Source organism: Chinchilla lanigera, unplaced genomic scaffold (genome assembly GCF_000276665.1).
Source record: "Chinchilla lanigera isolate Chin_1 unplaced genomic scaffold, ChiLan1.0 scaffold00008, whole genome shotgun sequence".
Lineage (NCBI taxonomy): Eukaryota > Metazoa > Chordata > Mammalia > Rodentia > Chinchillidae > Chinchilla > Chinchilla lanigera.
Genome location: NW_004955409.1, coordinates 9,871,454 through 9,897,759, shown reverse-complemented (window position 1 = coordinate 9,897,759; position 26,306 = coordinate 9,871,454). Strand labels below are relative to the sequence as shown.

The window sequence follows — 26,306 nt, the reverse complement described above, 5'->3', positions numbered from 1 at the left end:
TGGCACTGAAAAGAGGGTGAGAGGTCAAGGCTGGGGCTGGGGATTTGGGAGTCATCCGCATTCAGGTGGTAATTAAAGCCATCTGAGAGGCGCTTCCAAGAGTGTGCTGCGAGGGGAAAAAATCTACTGCCGAAAATGGAGCCCTGCTGAAGGAGAGAAGAAAAAGAGGAGACGTCTGAACAGGCGGCTCAGGAAGGAACTGATGAGAGAGAAACGAAGAAATCCACAGAATGTTGTCCGTGCAGCTGAGGGGAGTGGGGGCTGGAGACCGATGAAAAGGCTCACAGAAGTTAGAAAAGCTATAAAGAGCAATTAGGCAATTGGATGCTTCCATAGGTCTACAGACGTCATTCAGAAAGGGGCAAAGGTCATTCGCTCTTCAAAGAGCCAAAGAATCACTGGTAGAAGATGAATGATTTGGGGAAGGCTGGATTCTTAGTGCCTTCCTTTTCTACTTAGAAAGGAAATACTAGTTATCAATTCGGAGAGTTTATGAGGCTAGTCAGCACTCTTAGTTTTAAAAAAAATGAATTTCTCACTCATGATAGTGTCATCGAGATTATCATCATAACGCTATTAAGATTTTTTTTTAAGATCTTAGAGTTATAGGAAAGAAAACACGATGAGGAATATAGCTTTCTGGGATAAACATAACCCCAGAAGCCCAAGCATTAAAGAAAAAAGCAGAAAAATAATTGAGAAATACTTCTTATATATGCAGATGTCCAGTAAATTCATCTACAGCAAAGGTGTGGCTGAAACTAGCTAAGCACACTGAATTGTAGCAAGGACTATGGAATTACGGGTTAGCAAACAGGCAATTTTTAAAATGTTCTTTCCATGACAGAAGTCAGGAGGGAGCCACATTTTTATACCCTGGATATATCTTAGTAATTCCAGGTGTGATAACTTGCTGATTCACTCAATTCATAGCACTGAAGGAACTTTATAGTGACAACGGGCTGAGAATCATGTCCTCCTAATAGCTTAGCAAATCCCTTTAAGTACAATGTACATTAATAATGGAGCGATGATAAGATCATTTCCTCAGGATCTCCAGAGCCGGTGTGCGGCTGGTGTGCGCACACAGTGGCGGGGAATACTGCAATTACAGCTCTTGCACAGACATTAAAGCACACTCCACCGAGCTGAGGTTAGGTCTGAAAAAAGTCAAGGTAGGCAGAAAGGAGACAAGGAAAATTGTAACTTAAAAAATTATACTTTTAATAAGATATGCAGCTTTAGGACACAAAAGTTATTTAAGCTTTTTTCCCTTTGAGGAAAAATTCCTAAGGGCCTTAAAGAAAACAACCCCATACCATAGGCCCTAGGCCTGAGTCTTTCGCCTTTCCCCTCTCCCTGTATACTGCATACCCTCCTGCAGCCCCATCCTTAGAAAGACACTGAGAGGACTGCATATCTTAGCTTGAGACACAGTGCATGGTTTGCATTTTAACACCCCCCAAATGGGCCAATGGGCAAACCCGCCAGACACCCGGATATACATTCTAGACAACCCTTCTTAGGGACACCTCCAAATTCCTGAGCCAATCCCCTTCAGCTCTCTCTTATCAAGCACTGTGGCTATCACCTCTCCCCCAGGAAGGACTATCACCTTTCATCTGTAAATTGAATCCCCTCTTTTCATAACTTCACAAGTTCCACACCTTTCCACCCCAAGTTCTCATAAATATATCCAGCTCCAGGCCTCATGGTGTCTCTCTCTCTTAGGGAGAAAACTCTACTTCTTTGAACTTTGTTTCATTTTAGATCTTGCTGAATAAATCCCTTTGTACCTCTTACTGATGCGTTTTGAAAATTCTTTTTCTGTGATAGAAGTCAGGGAACCTGCAACTTGCCCCTTGGGTGGGGTGAGTCGAAGTTCCCATCTCTGTTTTGGGCACCTCATTGGACCCTGTCCAGTGACAGTAGGAGGCATCGTCTTTGTCAGGTTTTACCACGTCTAAGTAAGCAATAGCGGCTTCCGTATGATGACGGCAGCCATATTTCCATAATGAATCTAAATGTTTGGATAAGGCTGGATCTGCTCTTTGGAGGGACAGTTGGGTTGTGGCCAAGATCAAATGGCTCCCTTACACACGAAAAGCATAAACTTTTGCTCTGAGGCATGAGGTTTGTTTTGCTCTAATTTTTGCATTCATAATTTAATATAGCATTGATTTTCCAGGCCCCTTTAAAATTACATTAATTGAGTTTGATTGAATTGCTAGAAAATTCAGACAGCCTCACAGAGAGGCGAAAGAAACAACACCACAAAATCAGGCTGGTGGGCCTGGGCAGAGAGGGGGCAAAGCCTAAAAAGAGGAGTACGGACTGGGGGAGAGGGTGGTTGGGAGGGAATGACTTTTATTCACTTTTTTTTCTTTGTGGTACCAGGGATTGAACTCACGACCTTGTGCTTACCAGGCAGGAGCTTATGCCACTGAGCTATATCCCCAGCCCCTTTATTTACTTTTGAAGGGCACTATAATCTTTGCACTTCAGGAAGAGAAGGGAAGGCAAGGAAGGAGATGGATTAATATTTAGTGACTGCTTTAATGACCTAGATCTAGCATATGCTAGTTCAGGCAATTCTCACAAAAACTCTTTATGGAATGTATTATCACTCTCTTTACAGATAAATAGATGCTCAGATTAGTTTAGTGATTTGTCCACGGAAACAGCAGAGTCAGGATCTGACTTTCTTTTTCTTCCCAGTTACTTCATGAGTGGCTCCCAGGAAAGAGCTTGCGTTTCCTTGTCTGCCTTACCTGTAGCAGACACTCACTGGTTGTAGGTTTGCTATTCATTCAACTACATTTGTCTGCCCTCTCTGTCTAGCAGGAAAAGCGTCTCACACACAGGTGGCATTGGAGGACTCTAGAGGTCCTGGTGTACTTTGTGGTTCCAGGTGATTGTGCACTGCAGGCTCTTTTGTGTCATCACCAGGGGGAAAATATATGCTTCTGTCTCTGACAATTACCAGGCAGAGTATCATGGCCCACATTTCAGATTAGAAATTGTGGCTGAACTTTAGGTCTTGGAAGAAGTCTAGAGCATCAGGCAGAGATGGGTCAGAATTCAGGAAGAGGATGAGAGTAGAACCTAGTTTCACAAGACTGGGGGTTGGAGAGAGATTGCTGCATCTATGGGTCCCTGGTCTGTTGAATCCCTGTCTTGGTTGCAGCAAAGGGACCGGGCTTGGTTAGACACACAGAGACCCACAGATGAAGCTAGTCTAGGTAATTTCAGAATCTTGAGAAGGTACTGGAGAAATACTAAAGACATAGAGATTAGAAGAAGAATGAGGCACAATTCTGAGAGAGAAGGAGAGAGAGAGAGAGAGACTAAAACATAAGGTAAATTAAAAGGAGAGGAATCAGGAGGCCCATGCCCACTAGAAACAAGAACAAAAGCCAAAGAGTTTCTATATCCCCAAAAGAAGTCTCAGGAAAAATGGGGTGTGTGGCAGACCACAGGGGAGATGGGAGAGGGTGCTTCTGACACTTCACTGATTCCCTGCCGTACAAGTTCTGTGTTTTCTCCAGCTGTCTAATCAGAACGTTGCACTGAAGTTTAATACGGAGGAGGGTGAAAACTTGGACCTTCTGTCCTGATCCTTCACTGCAACTTTAATGCTGATTCTCAACTGGGAATGGTTTAGTCCTCCAAGTAGGGTGACCAGATAAAATATAGGATGCACAGTTAAATTAGCATTTTAGATAAGCAACAAATAATTTTTTGTGTAAATGTGTTTGAAATATTGCACAAGACATGCTTGTATGGAAAAATGATTCATTGCTTATATGAAGCTCCAATCAACTGGGAGTCTTGTACTTTCTTTTGCTAAATCTGGCAGCCCGATGCCAAGAGAACTGGAAATTTCTGGGGACATTTTTGATGATCGTCACTGAGAGGGCTGATACTGAGAATCTCTGCTCAAAGACAAGCTGGCAGACTACTACCTTTGTGTCTAGATCCAGCATCCAAATCAACCAAAGCAATTCAGTTCTCTGGCATTCGGTGCATGTGTTTCTATGGAATTCTTAGCTGCTCTGTAAAATGCAGTGAGAGGGTTATATCACCTCTTTGTGCCTCTTCCACTGCTTACTGATTGGGCAATCTTGCATAAGTTACTTAACCTTTCTTCTCCTGAAAATTTTAATATGTGAAATGTGGGAAATTAGTAATATACCTTACCGTGTTTGTGAAACATGGATTAAGGGACTTACAGTAAGTGTAAGCTGTGTTACTGTTAATACTGCTATTAATTAGAAAAAGAAAAGGCAGGCTTATTGCACAAGTGAAAAGGACATAGCTTTGGCCACCTCTTACTAACCATACAATATTTTCCAGCGGACCTAGTTAATATCACTGATGACTATTCTATTACTTGGGCATGTAGTGAACCTGGGAATATCAGTGAGATGGAATGGGGCAATTTTCTTATTCTTCACCAGCTACGACGTGCACTTAGAATGACTATATCACAAAGTTTTAAAAGCAGGAAACAATAAATAAGACTGTGCCCTCCATCATATCCTGAACTGGGAGCTGCCTTTCCTCCTTGGGTCACATGTTCACTCAATCTTTATGCTGGGCAAAGAGGCAAAATACTGATCTCTTCCCCTTGTCTCATGCATCATTTATCTTTTTTCCTTGACCACACCCCTCCGTATTTTCCTGTGCTTCCATTTAGTCTGTGAATCACCTTTTTCTATACTGGTTGTCTATGAGATAGGGTCCTCAGTAGCAGATGTCTTAGATAAATTACTAGCTTGCATGATGTATTTGGACATTTTTGTTACAATAAAACAGAAATGCAGAAAAGCATAGGTCATAGTGGTATGAAGTACGCTATATCCATCATAAAACAGTGTAATTAGCTTATTCCTTGATGGATATTGTTTCAGTTTTGCCCATTTTTACTCTTCTTTTCTCCAGGATCAACCTTGTGAAGTCAAAATTTTAGAGCTGGTGTGTTGTTGGAGATGTTAGCCCAAGTGCTTGTTATGGTTTGGGGGTTTTTTGTAAGGGGAACAATATAATACAGGATACATAGTTGATAAGGTTATTTATAATAGTCACCCAAAGAACGATACACATGAGAGTGCAGGAAATCTGTCCACACTATAGACCAGGAATCCAGCTGAAGGTCTGGATCTCACGATAATGTCCTGTATGAGTCCAGCTGAATACCTAGAATTCATAACAATACCTTTGATGAATCCAACTGGAGGCCAAGAGCCCACGACAACATCTCATGCCAGCCTATTTCATGGATCTACACTGGGAAGGCCCAAAGGTCAGTGGTGGAATCTAGGAAGTCTGTGCCAGCAGGATGAAGGATCTGTGCTAGTAGGCTGAGGGATCTGCACTAGAACCAGGAAGTGATGCTCAGAAGAACCAGAGCTCCCCCGAAATGTAGCACAACCATCCTCAGCAACAGTGAGGTCTTGAGCTCCTCTGATCATCAGGAAAGCCAAGTTCCCATAAGGAAAGCCAACGCAGCAAGCTTCTCCAGGAGACTGACAGTGCACCATCTTCCCCTCCAGAGCCAGGAAGTGATGTTCAAAGTGAGGACCAGAGCTCCCCCAAAGTGAACTGAAGGTATTCTCAGCGACAATAAGGTCCCAAATTCTTCAGAGGATGGAAATAGCCAAGTTCATCAGGAAAGCCAGCATGACAAGCACCTCCAACAGAACCAACAGCTCCTTACAGCTTCTACCGGCTCCCAACAGCCTTTATCAGTTCCTAACAGCCTAAATTCTTCTTCTTCAGTTCTGCCTCTTATGCTGCTGGCAACAGTCCTTAGGTGGGCCTCCCACACTCAGCACCATGCGTACTCAGTTCAGCTGGATTTTACAAGTTGGCCACCAGTTGTCAATCCACTACCTGCTCTTCAGGTGCTAGAATATGGTTTCAGTCACTATGATTTTTTGTTTGGTTTTTATTTTGTGGTGCTGGGGATTGAACCAGCGTTTTGTTCATGTTAGGCAAGCGCTTTACTGCTGAATTACAAGCCCAGCCCTTCACTATGTTTTGATGAAGAAATGATGACTCTATTTCACAGATCACTGGAGTAATTTAGCTGCATATTTATTATTATCTAATGCTGTTAAAAGCTATTAGAAGTGTTGAAAGTCCTTCATGTGTCCACAGGGTGATTATTTCTCCTGGGGTCTGCCCTCTGAGAAAACCTGCCTCTATCCCATTTTCTCCTTAACAAAGGAGCGCCAAACTCCAAGTACTTCGAGAGTGGGTGGGCGTGCCCAGCTGCATGTGCCCAAGGGATGGTGGTGGTGTGGGGATGAGGACATAAAATCACCCCTGTCTCTTTGTGCTCTTTTACTTGCCACTGGAAACAAATTGCACGAGAAGTAAAAGAAACATTAGTACCCTTAGATGTTCTACTTGGTGTGGCTAAGTTTTATGGACTTGAGAAAAATAATTACAAAGGTTTCAATGTAAGGCTGTTATGGAATTTTAGACAAGGAAATTAAAACATTATACTTCTTGCATGCTTGAATTAAATGAAGAGAGCTCCTAATGTTTTTGTTATTTTTTTTCTATTTTATTTTATTTTTTTTTGGTACCAGGAATCGAACTCAGGACCTTGCACTTGCCAGGCAGGCACTTATGCCACTGAGCTATATCCCCAGCCCTGTTATCTTATTAATCTCTTTTTTACTTATTTTTGTCCTCCTTCTTTCCCCATCTGCCCCAAGTACTCATTTTAGTATCAGGTAAATAGATCTGCATATGTATGTGCAGTGTAATATTTTCCTGCAAAATCATCTCAATCATGAAAGGAAAGTTAAGTTTAAAAGACATTACTTTGTTTTCTGCAGACTTACAATAAAGCACAGTGTTAGGCAAAGAGCAGGTACTGAAAAGGTATGTTGATTTGGTTTGCGAGAAAAGCCTAAGTAATTTCTCCCAGTATAGTTGTGGAATAGATAGTTGATTTCTAGAGTGGCTGGATAAGATTGATGTGTGGCTTAGGACAGCAGGAAGGGTTTAGTTTAATTTTTAGGTACTTCACATGGTCTTTTGAAAGATATCAGCTTTTGAATCTTTACGATTTTATTGATTGCACGGTGCCTCTCCTCCGTGTTTAGACATGAAAGTGAATGTCATTTTTGAACAGTAAACACAGGGGAATGACTGTGTGACAGAAGTATGTAAAGTATCTTGTAATTCAGTAGGAGAATCAAAGTCAGCTTCAGTTCTTTGCATTCTCAGGGATTCAGAAAAGATTAAGGTAACAATAGCTAGAACCCATACAAGAGAGTAACTGGAGGATGGCATTCCTTGAACCTCAGAAACCTGGGTGAAAGGAATTGGGCAATTAAGGTCTTTAGGAAATCTAATGGGGTCATTTGTGAATGCCATCTTCATGGAACTTGGCAAACTGTCATCTTAGAGATCAAGGGAGGTCACTGGCTTGAGGGTCAGGGGAATGAAAGTGGAGTGACTGTTTCCTGCCGAGTATGTTTGTCTAATGGTAGCTAGTTTTTTTGACAATATCTGGGAGCTAAAGACACAATGCCTTTGTAAAGTGAGCTCTCTTAGTTTTCTACCTAAGTTACTTTCAAAGAGCTTAGAAATGTTTTTCCCCATGGAACTACTCAAGCACAATCACTCATAGCTAGTTGAAGTCAGCCAATCACCAAATAGATTTATAAAATGTAGATGATGTGTCATGCTGAAAAAAAAAAAAGTGCAACATAAAAAAGAAAATTTTGACCATTAGCTTACTGTCTCCAATACATCCACATTGTATAATTTATAAAAAATCTGGGTAGGTTAATTCCCATGTTAATCTGGATAGGCATGGAAGAATTTGAAAGTGGGGAAGTGTAAGATTATAATACCCAATTCCAGAGTGATGTACACTTTTTGGGGTATGAGAGTGGGTCTAAATGGGGATGACACAGGATAGGGAAAAAAAAAATTATCCAAAGAGAGGTAGAAGCAATTAGGTGAAAAGAAGATTATTAAGTAGATGCAGGAGCATTCTTTTCAAATGTTTCAAGGATAGTCTGCTAGAAGAAAGAACAAAATCTCTTCTTGATGCAGAACAGAAGGGTAGAAGATAGGGAGTTATAGGGAGACCCCTAACTTTATGTGGGAAATAGTTTGATTTGATGTGGAAAGTGTCTTCAAGATTTTACAAGTACTGAAGGATCTGATGAGGTGGGGACTTGCAGCCATGGGAGACTGGTGATCAAGTAACAAATCTGTTGATAATAGTTGTATTTTAGTGTATTTTCTGGCAGGGTCTGGGAAGGCTTAGAGCATGGGATAGCTCGTCAGGAACAACATAGCCTGGCAGCTAATGTGACCAACGAGTGGAGGGCTCTGCTGGGATAGTGGAGATGAGAATAGATAGAAAGCTTAGATTTGAAAGACTTGGATTTCATGAGTCATTAGCAGGAACTGTCAAGTGACAAACTCAGAGAAAGAAGGAAAAGGAGGAGCTGGACCCAATCCTCAGTCATCTGCGTGACTAGAGATTGTCAGACTAGGAAAAGCCACAGGAGGGAGACACAATATAGGTATTTTCAAGAGAGAGGGAAGGAAGATGCATGAATGAGTTTACCTCTAGATATGCCAACTTCATTTTTTCAATTACTCAGGTGGCAAGATGTGGTCCCTTTGAGGCTTGGAGTTAGTTCAGGTGCTGCACAGATGTGGAAGATGCTCCCCGTGGCAGGTCCTGCAAGGGAGATGGGAACAGGGAATGACAGTGAGCTTGTGTCAACCTTAGGGAAGGTAACGGATACTTAGGGTCTTTTTTGTACCTGTGTGTGTGTGTGGGGGGTATCGAAAAACAGAGGGCTGCAGAGCTCTTATTTTTGAATTATACTACAGCTTTTGACAGATTCATCTTTTGTTTCAGAGACTAAAATAACAACCCCCAAAGCCCTAATTTGCTAATCACAATATCCCAATGCAGTATTTCAGTTCATCTTGAGCATGTCGGAAGAATCACTACTGTTGTGAATACCTTCATGGAAATTCTTGCTTTTCACTCTTCACTCATAAAGGCAAAGCACATCTTTAAGAAAATTATATTTTAAAGACATCCAGCAACAGATGTTTCTTGCTAGATCATTTGCTCCATCAGTTAATCACCCATTCTGGATGTTACCCTCACAATGTCTCAAGAAGAAAGGAGTGACAGTTAAACAAAGGGTAGCCTTTATCTTCGTTGTTTCTAACTGTGGAAATTTGAGGACGCTACTTTTCAAGCAGCCTACAAAATGATATAAATGGGAACTCGTTAAGTACAGGGAACCTATAATGTACAGACACTTGCTGTTGTAGTTTGGGGTTCTGCAAGGGGAACAGTGTAATACAGGATGCATATTTTATAAGATCGTTTATAATAGTCACCCAAAGAATCATATACAAAAAGAGAGTGCGGGAAATCTGTCCACATGATAAAGACCAAAGAATCCAGCTGAAGACTGGATGGTAACGTTCTGCATGAGTTCATCTGAAGGCCTACAGCCCATAACAATGTCCCCCATGAGTCCAACTGGAGGCCAAGAGCCCATGACAGTGTCTCATGTATCTGTTTCATGGATCTGCACTGGGAAGGCCCAAAGGTCAGTGGTGGAAGCTAGAAAGTCTATGCCAGTGGGATGAAGGATCTGTGCTAGCAGGCTGAGGGATCTGCACTGGAGCCAGGAAGCAACGCTCAAACTAAGAATGAGAGATCTTCCAAAAAGTACCACAGCCATCCTTAGCAACAATGAGGTCCCGAGGGTTTTCGATGAAGAAAGCCGAGTTCCCATCAGAAAAATCAACACGACAAGTTTTCCAGGAGACTGGCAGTGCACCATCTTCCCCTCCGGAGCCAGGAAGTGATGCTCAGAGTGAGGACCAGAGCTCCCCCAAAGTGAACCGTAGCTATTCTCAGTGATGAGGTCCCGCACTCCTCCTCTGATGAGAACAATGGAATTCATCAGGAGAGCCAGCATGACTAACTACTCCAGGAAAACCAACAGCTCCCTACAGCTTCTCAACAGCACCTAACAGGCTCCCTACAGCTTCTACCGGCTCCCAACAACCTCTCTCCTTTCTCTTCAGTTCAGCCTCTTATGCTGCTGGCAACAATGCTCAGGGGGGCCTCCCACACCCGGCACCAGGCTGGTTCAGTTCAGCTGGGTGTTATTACAAGCTGACCACCAGTTGTGAGTCCATCACACTTGCTTAATTCCAGTTTGCATAGCACCTGACTATAGCTCTGTTGAAAGACCTTTGAAGCTTCCTACCTTATCCTTAGACAGTGGCTACTTTTTAATTAATAGTTCTTGGGGTATGTCCTCACTGGTTCCTTCCATCTTAATGAAGTTATCCTTTCAGGACTGGCCCAGAAGTGTTGTATAAGTGTTAAGCAATTGAGAGCCATTATTTGTAACAGTTCTACCTTAGGGACGGAAGAGTTCTGTTTTAATGATTCTGAAAAATCATGTGACCACAAAATCTAAACACGTCCTGATGAGTCGATTTACTCATCAGCTGTGCAGATAGAGGCCATGCTGTTTGAGTAATGAAGGATTTTAAAACTACAGCAACCTTCTTGCCAATTCAATAAAAATACTAATTTTAAAGAGCTCCTGTTCTGTCCACAGAAAGTATAAACATTGCATGGTGCAGTGGCAAAATTTCTCAAAAGTCTACTTCAGCTACTCAAAATATTTATGAATGCCTACAGCCAAGCCTGAAACTTGTTTTGAAATATAAGTTATCATAGGAATCTTTGGTTCAAACATCATGTTCTTTCACATGATTGTAAACCAAGCTGGAGCCGCTGTTTAAAAATAACAATTTTACATTTGTGGCTCAGGTATTTTTGTTTTCATCACAAAACCATTCTCAGTTCTTCAGGAAGAAGGGATGTAACAATTATAAACCACCAAGGCCCAGGTGGCCACACTAGAGGATGGTGGATGATGGTCTTCTCTTTTTCTTTTCCTTGCTAGTGTCAGAAATATCCATGAATGGACTTGTCAGAGGTCACGTAAGAACCACTTGGATGGTGACTTTCATCTATACAACTGGAAATGATGACCACATATAAGTATGAATGGACACATGGCCTAAAGTGGTGTTTTTGATCTAAGTGTGAAACCCGCTGCTAATATTAGCAAAGAGGAGCTGCTTTCCTGAAGGAAGGATGATTTAAGGCTCTATTTTTGTTGTTCGGAGAATGCTCTTAGGAGTTGCAGAAGGTTACCCTTTTCCCACCACCTTAATTCCAAAGCTACTCACAGACCTGACACTAGGCTGTTGGCTACTCATCATAAGACTTCTCTGTCAAAGTGAATTCAGCTGATGAGCTATGAACACGCTTACAGTCAGATAATAGATGAAAGAGCCTGAAGATAAACGAGGTGCTTGTGGAAAACCAGCCAAAGTTGTTTAAAAGAGGGTGGCAAAGGCCGTTAATCCGCGTCAGGCAGTTTCAAAAGGCAGTGGGTGCTTGGCCTCTCCCTTCAGAGTGCATTATCTTCTCCTCCGTGTGAGAGGGGGGCCTGGTGCACATCGAAAGCCTGAACGACCTTTTCAAATTGGCGCAAAGCTGCACGTTCTCCTGAAGAAAGAAAGGGGCAAATGTTTTACAACTATGATAAGCATCACAGCCACCCTTATGTGCTAATATTCTGAGCAGGGGATAGCACAGAAAACTTTCTCATATTTCCTCACTCTCTTCCTCCCTGAATGTTCTGGTTCTATCTGCGGAAGATAGTAAAGGCAGGATTGCTATCTCTTCTTTTCAGGAGCTGACCCTATCTGCACTCAAACTGGACAATCTTCTTGGTGATGTCTTATATCTGCCTTCTCACTTTCAGAATATGAGTTTAAAAGTGTGGGTTAAAACACAGGTTGCCCACACATTTCCTTCCACTGAGATAGCCAGGATACCTCCACTTAGAAGTGAATGGGGTCTTGGGCTGGCGTCTGTTAGTATGATGTATTAATAGAACAAAATTTAAAAATATTTCTAACCTGACAATTAGATTAGGATATCTCCCTTATCTTATGAGCCTGAAAGTGTAAGTCTGTCTAAAGTTTGACAAAGGACAGACTTTTTGTGATCATTTGGATGTACAATAAGCTGAACAGTCAGAAGAATGTAGTCAGAGTCAAATTTGAGAGACAATGGAGGGAATGTGTTAAAACATAATTCTCCCAAAAAAGAGACCCGAAACTGAGATGTAGATATTGAAAGCACCCCACACTGGAGGGCTTCTCCTGCACCCTTACCTGCTGCATCCATCCTGCTGGAGTTCTGTGCCCTGTGCATTTTGCACTGTGGATGTGTTGTGCTGCTGGCTGGGGTCATAAAGGCGGTGTGGGCATCGCTGTCAGAGAGTTTAGCATCTAGTAGAAGCGGAGGTTGGTTACCACGGTGTGCCAGGTAGACTCCACGCGCTGGGAAACGAGCCGAGTGTAACCAGCCATGCTGGCGGAAGCAGGGAAGTCACCTCCACTCAGCAGCCTGTCCCCATGGAGGCCAGGAGAACAAGCCCGAGTCAGCTGAGGACCTGAGTGAGGGGCATCACTCGAGCAGAGGCTGCTGAGGCCTGAAGGGAAGCAGCCGTATGAGAAAGAGGGGTTTGGGATGTTCTGTCTTGGCATGAGGCACGGCGTGATGGGGACGAAGGAGGGGCCAGCATGGTAGTCTGACCACGGCATATTGCGTGAAACCCTCAAGGGACGACAATGAAAAGGCCCCCGTGGCTGGGGACCGGGCGCCTCTCTCTCCGAGTGCTCCCTCCACTTGCGCTGCCAGTGACTCTTGCCCTTCATTCCGCAGGCCCTGGGGTACTGCCTAGTGCTTCTCTCTGTTGCGGGACAGTCCTCAGCAGGTCTGCTGTGCTCACCCCTGCAGGGCTTTGCTCCAGGCTGCATCTCAGCCAGCCTTTCTCCGAGCCCCTCGCCAAGGGCTCTGCCCTCTCCCTTCTCTACTCTGCCCTCAACATCTTACCTCACCTCCTTTCTGTGCCTCAGTTTCTCCTGTGGCACTTGCTGCCATGAGATTTTCTTTTCTTTTTTTTCTTTTTGTTTTTTTTCCGGTACCAGGAATCGAACTCACGACCTTGCACTTGCCAGGCAGGCGCTGTGCCACTGAGCTAAATCCCCAGCCCCTTGCCATGAGATTTTCTAAGCAAGTGAATTGTTTGTTTAGTCCAGGTCCCCTGCCCCTCTCCCTGAAGGCAGAGGTTTTAGTTTGTTTTGTTGCTCAGTGATCTTCGATGCCTAGAAGAGGGTCTTAGTCACTTTCTTGTTCCTGAGACAAAATACTTGACACTCACAACTTATTAATGGAGAGCTTTATTTTGCCTCAGGACTTAGTCCACGGTCAGCAAGGTGAAATGTAACAGCTTGGTGTAATGGTGGAAAGGGCCGGGCAGAGGAAAATGCCTCCCACTCCAGGAAGCAGAGAAAAGGAAGGGGCCAGGAGGGAGGTGTAGCCTTCCAGGTCACATCTCCTGTGACCTCCCTGTAACTGGGTCCCACTCCTAACAGCTCATTCAGCTGTGAATTTATTAGTAGATAAATCCTCCAATAAGCGTAGTGCACCTCGATCTGATTATCTTCTAAAAGCCTCACCTCTGAACACACTAGGCTTTTGGAGGATGTCGTAGAGCTGAACCATAACCAACAGTTTCAGGCACATAGTAGGTGCTCAGTAACTATTTATCAAATGCATTCTAATACATTTGTACTTTTACCAGAGTTGAATTGGCACATCTGATTTAAGAGTTTAATTTTACCTATGAAGTCAAATGACAATGAATTATCACAAAATTATATTTTATAAATTCTAATCATTTTATATATGGCAAATTGTACATATTTATGTATTTGCACATTCCTTTTCTATGGAACCACATATAAAATATGTGTATTATATCTGTGGGTACTCAAGAACTATTCCAGGATAATTTTGACTGTGATTTATATTTATATTTCATCAGTTGCTTCTGAAATCTAATTCCCATGGAAGGTGTAGCTCCCTGTAATTCTGAAAACAATGAGGAGGCTCAGGAGTATTTTAAGGAACAACACAATTAGATTTGTGTGTCTGGAAAGACCAGCTTGACTGCAGTGCAAGAGGACATCAGAGACAGGCTAACAGAGGCCAGGTGATTGTAGAATGTCACCAGACTCATAGAGAATGATGATCTATAATAAGGCAATGGCAACAGAGATGAAGAGCAACAGATAGATCTGAGAAATATGAGGTGAGATAATTCATAGAACTTGGTGGTGAACTTGTGGACTTAAGCTAGTTAGTTCTATAACCTATCCACCTATCACTAAGCTAGCAAAGGGATCCTGCAATATCATTTACAAAATTGTGCTTATCATTAGTTTATGGTTTTATAAACACAGATGTTGGATAAGCCTAAAACTAAATAGTTCCACATAGAGAATGAAGACAAGAAAACAGAGTTAAGACTAAGATAATATTGTGATTCTCATCAGAACACAAATGTTAGTGAAAATAAAGATGTTCCAGTTAATTAAACCTGTAGTAGTAAATCATCAATTCAAAATAAGTGTACTTCCAAAATGCTTTGGGGTTGCATGTTTGGAATTTGGGTTATATTTCCAGCGATATGATGTTCTCTAGGTTTATAGCAACTAATTTTAGCTAAAACATGAAAAACATTAACAAATACCGTGTTCACTAGCATAAACAAATACCAGAAAGACTGATATTATAGAAACACTAATTACATAACTAAAATATGAAACATCAACAAGATATTTAACGACTTCCATTTTTAATGTTGGTCCTACGTAACTAGTAGATTTGAGTAGATAAAAATAAGGACATAAACAGAAACTTGGAAATTATGAAGTGAATTTCTGGGTTCTTTCAAAGGAGTTAGCACTGGATCCAGATGTAGATGAAGATTAGCAGTTTTAGTTTTATAGTGTGTGTCGACTAAGTGTTGTGGCTGCCAAAGTGCTAACGTCTTCTTAGCTTATATCTGATTTGTGTGTGTGTGTGTGTGTGTGTGTGTGTGCACGCGCACATGCATGCCTAGCCCTGTGTAATCCTATTCTATTTTACTGCAGTCATGCTTTTTTTCCCCCTGCAGTCATGTTATACTTGGAATATTAAAATCAGTATTGGACATTGCACTTTCAGAGAGTTGTAGACCAGCTAAAGTGTGTTCAAAATGCCAAATCAAGAGGTTGAGATGACAACCAGGAAATGCTTAGCTTGGATGAGAAGGAACTAACTACATTCTTACATCTGGTGGACTGAGCGACTTCATTGAAGATAGTAGTATTTATTGTAGCAACCATTGTTAATTCCTATCATTTTGTTTTGAGGTCATGTATCATTTTTGTGTTGTTTTTTGTCTTCATTATTGTTGTTTTGTTAGTTTTTTTCTCTTTAAAATAAAAAAAATATAAAAGCATCTAGTATGAGAGGATTCAATAGATCTCTGAGAATAAAATTGGGATGAACATAAACTATTGGGAGTAAAATGAGGTTTAAAAAAACAAAGGACAAAAACCTTTGTACCATTCTGAGAGCGAAGAAAGACAGAGCTGGAGAAACCATGGTGAATTTCATTGATTCTCATGCCAGCCACTGGGTGGGACCCTTAGCTCAGGGCAGTGTTGGTTTCAGCGTGGGGTGAATGGCCTCACATTACTACACATTAACCCTGCCCTGCTAATGAGCGTCTCAACTTCAGCGCAGTCATCCCACTCATCTTTCTTCCTCTAGGTAGAACTACACTGGAAACATTTCAGAAAGAGAAGTGTATGTCTCATTCTTAAACAGCTTTAGGGGGAAAACAATCTAAAAATGCTGTCCTTTGTCATTTTCATAGGTGGGAAGTTTTCTCTTATACATAGCTCAGTTATTTCTTTTCTCTTGATGACAATTTAGGAAATCTAATGGAATCACTTGTAAACACAGTTTTTTTGAAAGCTTGGTCTCAGTGTGGGAGAATACTACTGATAATTTTCAGTCAAATATATATTTGAAAAATCTTTGAAAAGTATTAAGTATCATAAAAGTCTGAACTATCATTATTGTGATTATGATTATATGACCACTATTATTAACTTTTCTTCAGAATTTATTCTCTTGTATCTCATTCCATTTTTCCTCTCTCCCTTCCTCCCTCTCCTCTCATTCCTTTTTATCTTTCTATACAGATTTTTTTTCTGTTCAAAATTCATTGTACTATCTCAGAATGCATAGTATTACTTTAAACAAAAAAGGTCATGAAACGTACAATTTGGCCTTCTTACCATTCTAGCTCTGATTTCTGGAGCTACTTCACACAAAGTGAACCTAACAAATAAATTAGATTTCTTAGCAAGTGTTGATTATATTCTCAGGCATATGGTAGTAACAGGTAGTATGGAAATACTCTTATGGCTCTTGTGTTCTCAGATAATATGCAATTGAATATACAAAAAACAAAAATATGTAAAATTTTGTAAACAAAAAACCAGTCATTTGCAAAACCTTATTTTGTGTTTTGTGAGGCTAGTTCTGTATGGGATAAGGAGATGAGAAATGGAGTTGGAAGAAGTTAAAGAATGACTGAATGAAAGATGAAGTTCAATAAAGGAGATTAACAGGGTACAAAGAGAGGAGGAATTAGATGCTAGCAAGATGTGAGGGGAGGCCTGGGTAGTGCCTGAATACTTCTAGCCTCACTGCCGGTAGGAGCATCCCCTTGTAATAGTTATTCTCTCCTCCATTTTAACAAAAAGTTCAGTTTATAATTCTGATTTTAGAAATCAAATACATGAGTAAAGGGAGTTATTTTTAATTAGATGGGATGATGTGTAAATATTTGGTTTAAAATGGGATGGCCAGCATATCATGTTGAAGTTAGAGTTGTAATTCTTTTCATCTTAAAGAGAAAAAAATAGACTAAAACAGACTTTCAAAACAGGCTAGTAGGAGAGTAACAACAATTAATACATTGGGTATTGTTATCTTTGTAGTACTTATTCAGAATATAAGATATAGGTATGAAATCTTGTCCAGACAATATCAGCACAAACTTTTCTTTTCAATGAACTAAGAGAAACTAACTATATAACTATCTTGTGTATAAATATATATATTTTTCTTTTTCCTTCCGTCTTTTCCCTTTTCCTCCAACACAGTTTGTCTTTTCTTTTGAATAGTTTCTTCCTAATTCACAATATCTATTGTACAGTTTGGATCTTATTGACTTGTTCAGTTTCTCACACTAGTCAGACAATATGATGTTTACACCTATAAGTCTGATTTATTTTACTTATGAGTATGGTCTTGAGTTGCACCCATTTACGTATAAATGTCTCAACTATCCTTGTTTATGGCTGAGTAACACTACATTATATAAAAAACCCACATCTTTTTTATCCATTCCTTGGTTGATGCACACTTGGGTTGTTTCCAAGATTTTGCTACTAGAATTGTGCTGCTATAAACATGGGTGCACATATACTGGTGTGCTACAGTGTTTTTAATTCTTTTGGGAAGATACCCAGAAGGGGAATAACTGGGTCGAATGGGACCTCTAATCCTAGTTTTTAAAGGAATACCCACACTGATTTCCACCATGGTTACATCAGTCTACACTACTACCAGCAGGGGAGAAGCATTCCTTTTTCCCCACAGCCCAAGCAGCATTTGTTATTGGTTGATTTTTTGATGATAGCCATTCTTTCCGGAGTGAGATGGAATCTCAGTGTTGTTTTAATTTGCATCTCTTGAATGGCCAATGATGTTGAACATTTTTTTATGTATTTATTTTCCATTTGTATTTCTTCATCTGAGAGGTGTGTATTCAGTTCAGATACCCATTTTTAGATTGTGTTTTTGAATCTGGGGATCTGATGTTTTTCAATTCCTTATATGTTCTAGATATAAGTACTTTGTCTGAGGGACAACTGGCTATAAATTTTTCCCACTCTGTAGGTTGTCTTTTCACTCTGTTAGTGATTTCTGTTGTTGTACAAAAGCTTTTTAATAAGGTGAGATCCCATTTGCTGATTCTTTGCAGTATTTGCCTTGCAGTCTGGGTTTTGTTCATGGAGTCTCTGCCTATACCTATGTCTTTGAAATTTCTACCTATTTTCTCTTCCAGTAAATTTAGTGTTTCTGTTTTAATATTTAGATCTTTGATCCACTTGACTTTAGTTTAGTGTGTGGATAGTCATGGGTCTAGTTTTAGTCTTTGGCATGTGGAAAACAAATTCTTCCAGTACCATTTATTAAAGAGACTTTCTTCCAGTGAACATGTTTGGCTGCTTTGTCAAAGATAAGGTGGCTGAGTGTGTTCGGGGTTATGTCTTCATCTTTTATTCTGTTACATTGAATCTCATTCTGTTTTTCTTTTGCTAGTACCATGCTGATTTTCTCACAGTCGCTTTGTAGTATAATTTCAGGTTTGGGGTTGTGATGCCTTCTGACTTACCTTTATTGCCCAGGATTGCTTTTACTATTCTAGGTCTCTTCTGGTTCCAAATGAATTTTAGGAGTGTTTTCTCTAGATCTGTTATGTATGCTACTGGTACTTTGATTGCAATTGCATTAAATCTGTATAGTAGTTTTGGGAGTAGAGCGCTTTTCACTATGTTGGTTCTTCTTATCCAAGAGCAAGAGATATCTTTCCATGTCTGATATCCTTTTTTATCTCATTTAAGATACTGTAATTTTCACTGTGCAGATCTTTTACATCCTTTGTTAGATTGATTCCTAAGTATTTCACTTTTTTTAGATGCTATTGTAAGGGATATGCTTTCTCTAGTTTCTCTCTCATTGAGTTTGTTGCTTGTGTACAGGAATGCTATTGATTTTTGAGTGTTGACTTTGTATCCTGTTACACTACTGAATTTGAATATTAAACCTACAAGTTTTTTGGTTGAATTTTTTGAGGTCTTCTATGTAGAGTATCATGTCATCTGCAAATAATGATAATTTAACGTACTCCTTTCTTATCTTTATTCCTTTTATTTCTTTTTCTTATCTAATTGCTTTGGCTAATGTTTCCAGTACTATATTGAATAGGAGTGGTGATGATAGACATCCTTGTCTTGTTGTACTTCTTTCCTAACGTAACTTTAAGTAGTGTAATAACAGTTTCATTTAAAAATACTTTAAGTAGTGTAATAACAGAAAAAAACTGGATATCATCATTCAGTATCAGTTAAATGTATTTTCTTCATCTTATTTCATTTGAAGGATGATTTACTGCTTAGCTCATAGTAAAAAGTATATTTGCCTGACAGTATATAACCATACTCTTGGCAGAGAAGGTAACCTTTACTCCTAAACCCTGAAATGATTCCTAATGTTGCTGAAAATTCACCTGGGCTGATGCCACAATCTCTGGTTCTGGAAAAGAAGAAAAATTAATGTACTGACCTCATGAAGTCAAGTAATACTCTGTCTTGGTTGATCTCTGGTGTTTTGGATATGAAAATAATTCTTGAAATTCCAAGTTGGGCCTAACTTCTGTAACACAGGTTCCTTTAGATGTAATTCTTGGAAATGACTGTCTTATCTCCTTCCAGAAATTGGATTTTCTTGGTTGTTCTAGGAAGGTATGGGCAAAAAAAAAATCCCAAAGTTTTGCAAAATCCTAACCACATCAAATTCCTCTCTGTTTATTTCACCTTCCTGGATAGAAATAGTTCAAGACTGAACTTCAAGAGATTTTTTTTTTACTGCTCTCTTTAAAATAAAAAAAATTCAGTCTACTGAGTCCTGTTTTTTCTAAACCATCTCTGCCCAAATTAGTTTAAAGCAGATCACTCTAAATGTGTTCTTGAAGAAGTATGAGGCATGCCACATTTATTGGACATGTCTTTTTTTCTTTTAAACAAATCTTCATGTATTCTTGGGCCTTGAAGTATGAAAAAAAATAAAAGATTCAGGGACAAAAGCTTTCAGAAAAAAAATAGTTTACCTGTAAATTTTTTTAAAGAAAGACTACAATTCAGAAAGATTGCCTCCCCTAAGGGTACCTACATGGCCATTTAAGGGATAAAACTCTCAAAATTGTCAAGGTGAGAATTTGTCTGCTCATGGTGGAAAGATAAAGAGCCACTTTCTCCTTTGTTATCCTGGTCATTTCTTGTTGCGGGAATAAAATGTACAATTTAAAGGAGAGGTTAATTTTGGCTCCTGGTTTTTAGAGAAAGGAAGGACGTGGTAGACAGAAGGGTCTGGCAGAGGAAAGCTGCTCACATCGTGGCAGGTAGAAAGCAGAGAGTGAAGCGAGGATCTGACGAGGGAGGTGGACCCTTTTAGTCACTTCCTTCAGTGACCCACCGCTTCTGACCAGTCCCTACCTTCTATCAGCACCTTGCACTCTGAACTCTTAAGTGGATTAATCAGCACGGCCATGATCCACATAGATGAGAATTTTGGGGGACATTTTAGATTCAACCATAACAGTTGTCTCATTGCCCTCTATTTTGGTCAGGGCATCCTTGTTTATGTTTTCAGTCTTTTTCTCAGGTGCACTGTCCCCCTCCTTGGGTCTCTTACTATGGGACCAGACATGAAGAACACTTACTCAAAATGTCAGCAAGTTTGATCTCTCAGTGAAAAGCTAAGTCTTTGCTAAGAAGGTTGCAAAGACCAGTTCCTTTGAATTACCAAGTTACATTGATATCTGAGATGTATACTGATGTCTATGTCACTTCAATCAACTGACATAAATTTTCTTTTCCTTCATTGTGATTCTTAGGTCAGTGTCCCTGCTGCAAGCTGTGTCCACCACACCAGACTGCTGTCTCATTTAGTTCAGCCCATGATTATATACCGTCTAAAATTGGTAACATTTTAAATAGCCTTTAAAATTTAATTCTGAGAGAATCTTCTTTCTTCAGCAAGATGAGTTTCTTCCATATGTAAGTAAGTAATATTCATTTCATAGCAAGTGAAATTGATTAAATATAGAGGTGAGGTGTTTATGGCCAGCTGAACTGGAATTGGTCAGTGTTGATGTTGTCACTGCGTAAGCTGGAAAACCACTTACTGGAAAGGTGCTTACATTAACCCTTGGGCATTTTCTACGACCATCTCAAACACGAAGGAGACACTATGGTAGTTCTGTTGTTACGGCAAGATTCAGTGAGACAGGTACTCACGAGAAACTGAAAACATGGGAACAAACAAAGCTTTATTGCCAGCAACCAACAGCATGAATAGAAGTCAGGGAAGATGTCAACAACCAGAGAACTTTGTACTGGTTTTTATACATTTATAAGTAACCGTGGTAACTACATTGCCTCATTTTGAAAATTTACAAAAATGCCACATCATGGTCACAAGGATTACATTTCCCAGGGGCTTGTTAGTATGGTTAAACTTTAGCTTCCTTATAATTTAACTATTTGTTCCTCATTTTATAGCTCTGTTCTCCTTTTGTGGTTGATAGTTAGCTATAAGGGAGGGGGTGGAGGAGAGAGTTTGCTTATAGTTTAAGTGACTTTAAGTGACTTCTAAAACGGAGTTGCAAAAACAAAAGGGACTCTCTCTTGCCCTATCACTATCAGATGAATTGCTCCAGGATGCTTAATTTATTAACTACAAAGACTGAAAATTCCTGCCCATGGTGAAATAAGTATTGTTAATGTAATAGTATGAACATGCTGTTTGAAGAAAGATTTGGAAAATGCTTAATTTTTGTCTAATCAAACAAATAGTTGTTTAATTACAAGATTAAAAATATAACTCTGTGGTACTCAGAAAGGGAATCTGAATAGCAGTTATTCTGAAAACCTGATTGAATTACCTCATTCAACATTTTACCAGGAGGTTTTAAGCTGTAAAACCCAAGTATCTGAAACATTTAGCTCATTTCCTGGGTGTCGTTAGCCATTAAGTCCTTGTATAGGAAATGCAGTGAACCCTATGGCAGTCTACTCAGCATTATGTAGGAGATGTCTTTAAAAATGCAATGAATTAGCTTCTCCTATAAAATTTTTTCACATATATTTGCCTCTATAAAGATGTATTTATTATTAAAAGTCTGATTCTCATCCGATTTTTGGTCTTAGACTGAAAAAAATGTGAGAGGGGAGAGAGAGAGAGAGAGACAGAGAGAGAGAGAGAGAGAGAGATTTTGTTATCAGTATGTTATATTGTAGCTTCTTTCTTTACAAGGAGTAGATCTACTTTTTTCTCCACTTACAGTACATTCCAAAGAGCAATATAAAAGATAATTGATAGATTTCACTGCTCATGACAATCAAACACTAGTAACATGATTTGTGAGGGACTCACCCGAGGGAAGAGGCCAATACTGAATGATGGAATGGGAACTCATCAATTTGTGAATGGGGAATGTGTACATTTTGTTTGTCATAAAAATGAAATTAAGACACCTTTCAGTTTTTCCAATAACTATAATGGAGGAAAGTCAGAAAAAAGAGTAATTAGTGTTGCCAAATGCAAGATCTTAGCAAAGGAATCTGCCTTTGCTTTATGATTCATGATTTCTGTGGTAATCAGCAGCAGTCATCAGTGGAATAAGGTTTTATGCCTGTCTTACCTAGTCAACTTGCATGTTATTATACTCTCTTAATGTTCATTAGGAAAATGCCATGTGCAACGCCACTGATGAATACTAAAATTTCAAACATACCTAAGATACATTTGCTGCACACAAGTCATTCCCTGTATAAAGTGCTGTGATGAGGATTTGTGGTTTTATATTTGGCTAGGAAAGAAGTTTACCCATTGCCACTGTTAAATGGATTTTCTAACCTTGACAAAAAATTGCAAACATTCAGCATGGATCTGCTCCAGTGGTAATGGTGCACTGGCTGAGACGTTCCACATTTTGGCACTTTTCTATTGGAACCCAGGACACTGAGCTCTGCTCCTCTTGAAAATTCTGCTTAGAAAATCTTGGCATCCTGGACTGTGGCCATATCCAGCCTTATAGAGTAGTAGAAATTGTCATTCAGATGTAGATTATTTCTGAAAAAAGGAGTCTGTGCTATCACTTCCAAACCAGAAGATACCAAATACACAGAAAGATCCTTTTTCAATGGAACAGTGAAAAGCCATAGAAGTGTTGGGACCAAGAGGACAGGGCAGTCATCAATATCTGGCCGCATTAAGCATGAGAGCTGGGCAAGTGCAGCAGGTAAGCAATTATGTGCCACTTAGTATGACCCACATTGCTTTCTGGATGGGACGTATTGAACATATTAATATAGCTGCTGCAAGCAAGTACCAGCTGGCAGTGAGGCTCCCAACCTCACAAAGAGGAGAGGGGCAGAGAGGAGAAGCAAGAATGTGCAGAGGCCGGGACAGAAGCATGAGTGCCTGGTCCACAGGAAGATGCTGCAGGCTAGAAGGCTTGAGGGATGGTGAGCAGAGGGAGCTGCCTGGGTCAGCTTCCACTGTGTAGTTGCAGGAGCCGCCACACCTCCGCGCTCCAGGTAGCAGCTCTCTTCTTCATAACGCCATCATTTCCTAATTGTTCAGGTCCTTCTGGCTCTTCGATGAGCATTTTCTTAGAGCTTTATTGCTGGGCAACACTCACCTGCAGCTCTCACTTTTTACCTGGAGTCTCAGCTGCCTTTCTTCCTCTTTTCCAGTCTACTTTCTAGAACAAAGTTTTCTTTTAGGATTTTCCCCATAGATTTCTTCTGCCTTATCTTCTGGCTATACAAACACCTGCCTGCTCGCATAACTTTTTAGTACATTAGGCAGGACCCTAAAGGCTAGGTCACCTACTGACTCGTATCATTCACATTCCTGCCAATTTACCACCAACTTCCCAAGGTGACAACATGGCTTCATTTCTCTTCCTCGTCCCACTGAGTTTAGGCTGAGAGACCCGGTCACATTTCATGTTAACTGACAGAATACCAGGTGGGTAGTGTATTTCTTACACATGACTTTTAGTCTTTATTTAAAAGGAAGTATAGTACAAAAGTATGTGAAAGGTTAGTGGGTGTGAAATATATAAAATATAAAGCTTCCACTTTTTTGCCATTCTGGGGATTGAACCAGGGCCCTGAGCATACTGAGCAAGTGTTCTACCTCCAAGTTACATACTCAGCCCTTTTTATTATTTTATTTTGACACAGTCTTGCTAAGTTGCCCGGTTTTGAACTTGTGATCCTCCTGCCTCAGCCTCCTGAGTAGCAGCTATTAAGGGTCATGTGCTACCATTCCTGGCTGTGAATCTCCACTTCTATGACATCTTCCATATTTTTTAGAGACACAGTTAACTACTTGAGGTATATACTTTTGTACCAATTCTCAGCCCTACCGATGATACATATTTAACAACTGGACAGGTTTTCTTGCTAACATCCCACTTGCTATTACTGGGAAAGCTCCTCCGCTTAAAACCCACTGGGGTTAAACACCAGTCCACAAAATAGTTTTAAGTAACTGTTCTCAACTTTTAAAAAATGTGACCCATTGAAAGAAATACATCTTATATCATAATGCAGGATACAGATGATTGTGTATATGTTTGTATAAAAATAGATGGGATACGTTTATCAAACACAGTAGGTACCCTTAGTACGTTCAATTCACTGTAATGTTTTCTATTCTGTTCCATTTCATTGTATTTGTTTAAATAAAAAATGCCAGGGATAACTGGCTGGATTGACTCTATGACTGACTAATCGATTGTGACTCACAGTTTAAAAAGCACTGATTTGAACAGTCTGCCTTAGAGTGTGTGCTTTCAAGGAACTCGTTGGTGTCCCATTCCTCAGTACCCCTGCTTCTTTGGTGATGCTGTCTGGGTGTGGGGGTGGCTCCTCAGACTTCTGAGTGGTGGGATGTGAGAGTCTCATTGTGTGTCTCCGAATGACCTTGTGCACGTGTATGAGTATGTCTCTAAGCTGGGTATTATTAAATAATAAATCCTGCACCAAAGACATGGGCTGTAGAAATTTTGATTTGCATTGTGATGAGATTGCCTTCCTAGAAACCATCTGTGCATGTTTTCTGTTACATAAATGCATATGGGGACTCAAGATGCCCAGGTAATAGCAAGATAGTATTAAGACAATGCTCACTGTCACTCTTGGTGTCCAACCAAATAAAAATAAATAAAAAGGAGATACAGTATATTGAATCATTACTACCTCAGGAGGTCTCACTTATACAATAACCTGCATGACCTTCCATGTCTGTGTCCTTACTGTCCAGGACAGTGCAGCCTGGTACATTTTAGGTGCTCATTAAATGATTGTTGAATGAGTAAAATGAATACTGTGTATATTTCTTAGTGGAAGAACTTGTATTGATCTTGTTTGGATCTCTACCATTCTAAACTCAGTATGTTGAACATGTTCGGAGTTAAATTAATATTGTAGACTGAATGAATATAATGTATAGGACAGTAAAATAGTGAAAAACAGTTATAACTTCAGAATCTCTCGTAAAATGCGTAGGTATTTTATATAATGCAAATGTATATAATTACTACTTTTATAAACAAGAAGCCAAATACCATGCATTTTAAATTGTATTATCTAATTCAATTTTCTGAACAATCATTTGTACTATTATTTTCTTTGACATGTGCAGTAACTAAGGTACAGAGCGGAAGCAACTTTTCCATCACGGCAGAGCTAATAAACTATCTAACAAGCACTAGGGTATGGTCTAACTCTCAGCTCATGCTATTTCAATAGTGCACACAAATAGTATTATTAAAGTCTTTGGAAATTAAAAAAAATAAAAGTCTCTGGAAATTAAAAAAATATATTGTGGAAAATGCCTGGCTTTAAGCTGGTGGGTGCAATTTCACAGTTGTTCTACCAAGTATTTTTTTCTCTTCAGAGACGAATGGGCTTTTTGTTTTCTTATATATTTGTCAGATTTGATAATCACAGAAAAGAACTAGCTGTCTGTTCTTTTCTGATTAGCACTCTTGCTCATGGACAGGTCTAGGTGGACACAGCGCATGTACATCCCACTGGTGTGCCAGATCTATTCACTCTTAGAATAGAATTTCATGACCTCAGGTCTCTCAAAATAACTTTAATGTGGTTATACAGTAAGTACTAATTTTATTTTTCAGTGGTAGCCCAAAGTAATATTTCTAGGAGATAACTAACCCTGTGGAGAAATGTTTACTTTTGTTGTACATCAGTGTTCAGCATTTGATGAGTTGGTTTTTGATCCTTCGTAAAGGACAGTACTCAGGCAGGAGGCTCAGGCTGATGCACCCACTCCAGGGCAGTCCTCCTGGTCCTGTGGTTCAGGTAGTTGGGATTTGGTCTGTGGTTGTGCATAGCAAAAGGGC

At 40.0% G+C, this 26,306-nt stretch overlaps 1 long non-coding RNA gene across 1 annotated transcript in view; it reads left to right on the top strand.

Annotated features, from left to right (window-relative positions):
* The window catches only part of LOC102006426, a 192,035-nt gene extending 171,135 nt beyond the window's left edge, over positions 1–20,900 (top strand). The window contains exon 3 of the long non-coding RNA XR_001232613.1: positions 20,760–20,900. This is a non-coding gene — a long non-coding RNA (uncharacterized LOC102006426). The remainder of the gene's footprint in view (positions 1–20,759) is intronic.
* The last annotated feature ends 5,406 nt before the right edge of the window (positions 20,901–26,306 follow it).